General features: G+C 40.3%; 1 long non-coding RNA gene across 1 annotated transcript; it reads left to right on the top strand.

Moving 5' to 3' along the window:
• Positions 1 to 1531: 1531 nt before the first annotated feature.
• On the top strand, positions 1532 to 5155 carry LOC131538993 (uncharacterized). Its single transcript, XR_009270760.1, has 3 exons — positions 1532 to 1882; positions 1989 to 2170; positions 4001 to 5155. It is a non-coding gene; the product is annotated as an uncharacterized LOC131538993 (long non-coding RNA).
• The last annotated feature ends 522 nt before the right edge of the window (positions 5156 to 5677 follow it).

Genomic DNA, 5677 nt, shown 5'->3' with positions numbered 1-5677 from the left:
TTACATATGAACAGCGCGAGCGGGATCACATTAGCGATAATGAGTCAGACGGGAAAGATTGAACATCGTGTTGGTTTCATACGGATTACTTCATCACAGAATGTTTGTTTTCGATAAGACTTCATTTCAAAGTAGACACTTCAAGCTTTCTATAGATATATTTCTCATGTCTCTGTGTTGAGTATTTGCTGAGTTACAGTTCATTTTAGTGACGCGTTTCTAAAAACAGTTCGCGGAGACGGAGAAGACAGAGAGCACACCCTGTTTGTTTTCTTTATTCTTCAGAAGCACAAAGTTTAGTTGTTATTATGAGTGTATACAAATAAAAGTAGACCCTTTACAGATTCGAATGGTGTATTGCTCTTATCTGTACGATCAAAAATGGCAGAGTAATTCAAGCTCATTTCGGCCTTATCAGGAAAATCTGCCTCAAAACGCGTATACGCGTTTGTCGACCCCAGAGGGTTAACCCTCCTGTTCCTGAAGTGATTCCCCTGTCTGAAGCGCTTCCCATGATGGGGATTGCTTTTCGGTGTGTTTGGGCTGCGTACACCACCACAGAACCTCCCGAGGTGGCAGCGTCCACTATGGTGTCTCTAGAGGTGGCGGCTGATACTGCAGAACCTCTTGAGGTAGTGGCACTCGCTACTGTGTTCCCCAAAGCGGTGGTGACCGCTGCAGTTTCTCCAGAGGTGGAGGCGCATGCTGCAGAACCTCCCGAAGCAGCAGTGCCCGCTTCAACTCCTTGCGTGGTGGTGGCACCCAACAATACACTTTCGGCCTGTCATGTCACGGTCGAAGAAACCGTAGATGAGCGCTGTACCTGTCCTGTTAATGAACTCTCCCTGTTTCCTGATGGTACTGCTGTAGAACCTCCAGAGGTGGTGGCACCTGCTGCGGAACCTACAGAGGTGTCAGTGGTATCCATCTATGAACTCTCTGCCTGCCCTGTCACGGCTATAGAGGCCGTCTATGAATCCTTGTCCTGCCCTGTCAAGGCTATGGAGGCCATCTGTGAATTCTCGTTCTGCCCTGTCACTGCTATGGAGGCTGTCTGTGAACTCCTGCCTTGCGCCCCTTAGGCCATCACCGGTGGAGGGGGGTCCACCTAGCGCTTGCTGTTCTAGGCAGGCTGTTCTTGGACGCCTTACCGCCTATATGACCGCATACAGCCTAAGTGCCCACCTGCAATCTAAGTGACACCCCGGGCCCCTGAATGGCTCATTATGGAGCTCATTATGCGGGCCTTTGTCTTCTCAGGTGTGAGTCACGCCCTCTCGCATAGAGCCTTTCCACTCAAAAAGTGACTTTGAATCTTTAAATCAATATATTGTTTTCTGTGAGCAAGTAAACAAGATGATTTACATATCATTTTGAATCCAGTTACGAATCATTTGATCCAGTTCTCAAAAGTCTTGTGAACAAATGTTCTGTATGTGTTTTATGACCTTATTTCAGTGACTTCAAAATTTTAGTTTTTCACTAGCCACGCATAAATGTTTCTTTCTCAAAAACAAAATCATGTACATAAATGCTCCTAACATATTATTGTAGCCCAGTTTGTGCTGTTTACAGTGATATACGCCATTTATATGTTTATAAGTAACTGAAAAAAGCACAAATGTAAGGGCATGTCAAAACTTCTCCAGGCCCCCAAAACACCCTTAGACCCCAGAGGGTTAAATGATGTTAATTTGGACAGCTGTTGTGTTATGCTGTTTTGTAGGATACAGACTCAGCCTCATCAGGAGAGGATGGACCTCCAAATGTTCCTCCTCCTCCTCCTCCTCTGCTTCCCCCAGTAGCTCCACCTTCACCTCCACCACCGCCGCTGCCCTCCCCGGAACATCATCCTGCTCCACGGGAAGAGCATGAAGAAGATGTAATGTATAGGTTTATTGTGCCCTCTATAACTCTATGTAGTGTATTTGTGAACATTTTGTTCATTTTTTCATTTTTAATTTTAAATTTTTTGTCCCTCTCTGCAGTATTTCGCAGATGACGAGGAGGAGCAAGAACAGGGGTGATTTAAAAAAAAAAATTTTTTTCAATTACTTATTATGGTCTTCTCACACCTTGTGTTTCTTCTGCATGGATCTTTGTAGGTCCAGTCAAATAAGTTACAGGTATCACCTGCTGATGTTGGATTTTGGAGTTGGATTTTGTTATGGTAAGGGGGAGAAAGCCCACTCCTCATTTCTTCCAGATGTTCCTGCCACATAGACATTTTGACACAAAGGCCTTCAGAATATATTGGAAGATTCACTAGATACCTTATAGGCAAAATTTACCTTGATTATGTCTAAGTAATTCTGATTAATATCAATAAAAATCCTCTACATTCCTCCCTTTGAGACTTCATTAAGTCTCACAATTTGTTTATGTCTACCCAGAGTGTTACTTCATAATTCAGTCCTCTCAGCCACCACTATCTAGTGACTAAATAAGTCACACAGGTTTACCCTCAACCACTAAATGATGCGGCAGCACTCTGGAGGAGAATCAGAACCAAACATCTTTCTCCACCCTTGACTCAGAGAGAGTAAAAGATTCTGTCTCCTTTCTTCCTTTATAGTAAAATACAATGTTATAAGCATGAGCGTGCAATTGGTTCAGTGCTTGTCTGCGGTTGTCACAGTTATGTATATCAAAAACATAAAAACACATTCAAAATATAATACACTGAATATTTCAAGAAACAATAGTTCAGATCCGTTGATCTTCAGCCCGGATACTTTGTGCATCGTAAAGGGCCATCCATGGGTGGAAGTTAGGCTAGCCCTTACTCCCAGGATGGGGCTCATCCTTACATTTCTTCTTCATAGTCATCAGAGTCACTCGATCCATCATCTGAAGTTTGCTCATTTAAGATCAGCTTGTTTGGCAATCCTTCATAATACTCATCCAAGTTTCTTTCTGTGATTACTCGTTGGTTGTTTGGGACTTTTATCATCTCCATTTGTTTCACAGTAGCATTGACGACCAATGTTCTTAGTATATTTAATACATAACAAAATAATAAACCTCCTATTAATATGGCAACTCCTAAAAACATTCCTAGTTTAGCAAACCATGCTCCCCAAGCTCCCAACCTTAGATCAAACCAATCCCACATTTTCCCGTCTGTACCAGTATTAGTTTTAAGTTCAACCCTTAAGTTTTTCAATTTGGTCATTACTTCAGTGAATGCTCCTTCTGGAGCAGTATTATTTGGTATAAAAGTACAGCATTGATCCCCAAACATAACACAGACTCCTCCCTTTTCAGCTAACAAATAGTCCAAAGCTATTCTGTTTTGCCATGTCATTCGACTTGTTGCATCTAATTGTTCTCCTAAAAGTGATAAGGCGTCATCAGTGTAATTAATAAATCTTTGCTGGTTGTAATATATATAATTGATCCACTCTGTATTTTTATTTTGCGCAATCCAAATGAATATTGATTCAAATCCTGATTTTACTTCATCTCTTGCCTTAAATTCATAAGGTATCCCTCTTGGTTGACCAATAGCATCTATATAAACTGCAGGGTCTTTTTCATAGGCTCTTCTCGATCTAGATTTCTCTTCCTTTGTTTCCCCTTCTTCTAAAGAGATGTGACTCATTTTATGTGTCAACATAACCCTAATACATAATCCTGACCATTTTTCTGGTAATGTTGTCAAAAGGCCATATCCTAATCCACACATCCACGATATGTCTGCCAATGGAATATCATTGTCATCAAATATTGATGGTGGGCCTTCTTTTACCACTAAATAATCAAATGTACATCTCGGTATTTGCCATATTTTGCTACACTTTCCTTTAACCCTCTGGGGTCGACAAACGCGTATACGCGTTTTGAGGCAGATTTTCCTGATAAGGCAGAAATGAGCTTGAATTACTCTGCCATTTTTGATCGTACAGATAAAAGCAATACACCATTCAAATCTGTAAGGGGTCTACTTTTATTTGTATACACTCATAATAACAACTAAACTTTGTGCTTTGAAATACAGATATACGTGACCAGACCTCAACAAACCTACAGCCTCATGACCTCATAACAAAACCCCTTTTTCTTCACTGCATTCCAAAAGGAATGCGCCTTTTTCCTCTTCTTCTCCAAAAGGAAAAGAACACCCAAACTGTTATGGACAAAGGATCTTCAAAAGGACAATCCAGAAAAGACTGCTGCTATTAAAAGCAATATACTCAAGAGACAAAATATATACGAATGTGGTATTTTATGTTTCATTTAATCTTACTGTAGTTATCAGAATTTAGGATATTTTAATCTATGACTTAACCCGTTTAGTAGGTAAAATTATAGATATTCGATGTGACAACTATCTCATGTTTGGTATTAAATTACACTTTATGCTGATTCCAATACATTGAAAAAGATGAATGTTGACTTTTAGCATCATAAGGTATGATTATAACACTTTATAGAAATCTGCTAGGATATTTACTTCAGGTGACATTTATGAGCAGATAATGTATGCACGAAAAAGAAGTCGGTTTTGAAGCTCCGCCCTACAGAGACAATGTGATTGGGTCAGACAGTGAATAGGATGGACTTAATTCTGTCCGATAAAAACAGACACCCCAACTTTGAAAAAAGAACGGGTTGGAACAACTGGTGAAACTGCAAGAAACTTGGCTGAAAGTCTGGGCGTTGCCCCCCCGATCGTGCTGCGAAACATCTGGCTGATCATCTAAAAGACTTCAACACCCTGGCCACGTCTGACCAAAGAAAACTTGCAAAGCTGCTGCGTAAGAACTTCAAACTCGCTATTCGCGCGCTACCAGAAAGCCATCAAATCCAAAAGGAGGAATCCCGAGTGATGTCACGCGACAACAACACGTCAGCAGGAAAAGTCCAGGGCTTCCCTCCAGCAACCCCTAAGAACAGCCTTCAACTCAACTTCAACTCACAGCAAGTAAAACAAACAAATCTCTTATTCGCTGAAGCTGAATTGAATGAATCGTTAAAAGATAACAATAACTGAGTCTTCTGTTTGTGACGTCCCCAAGGTCGTCCTTATTCTGAAGAAAAGAGAATAGTTAACTTCCTTCAAACTGCTTTGATCTTGCCATAATGTATGTGTGTGTATGTGTTTTGGTTATTTGTATTGTACCCTAGAATAGTAAATAAACGCTCGATTCATTTTTAATGAATAGTCTGGTGCCTTGATTTTCAAATCTTAAATTATTTGCCATAGATCGTGTTACCTGTTGCTCAAGTAAAATTTCCCAATCAATTCTGTATTCTTATCAACAATAAGAAGCATTGCTGAATTATACTGTATTAATACTCGCTGGACGAGTCGTTAATAAGGTATAAATTATACAATTTTGATTAATATCAATTAATCAGATCAAAACCGAATTTCTACGATTTGGTTCCCTAAAGCTAAAATTTATAAATGAAGGATAAAACCTTACAAATTTTTACATGCATTACTAGATACATTAAGCATAAGAGGATCTTCAGACCCATTGTCAGATTCGTTCTCTTTCCTTTCCTGTTCTGCAGACAGGACGACTGGAGCTCCTTGTGAAACCTTTTCTGTGCAAGTTTGTTTGCACTTCATCCTGTGTTTCAGGTTTCTCCTTGTCACTCTCTGCCGCATTATCTGCCTGTCTGTTTTCCTTCCTTTCTGTCTTCCTCTTTTCCATTTGTTGGCTCC

Source organism: Onychostoma macrolepis, chromosome 04, assembly GCF_012432095.1.
Source record: "Onychostoma macrolepis isolate SWU-2019 chromosome 04, ASM1243209v1, whole genome shotgun sequence".
Classification (NCBI taxonomy): Eukaryota; Metazoa; Chordata; class Actinopteri; order Cypriniformes; family Cyprinidae; genus Onychostoma; species Onychostoma macrolepis.
This window is presented reverse-complemented; position numbering and strand designations above follow the sequence as displayed.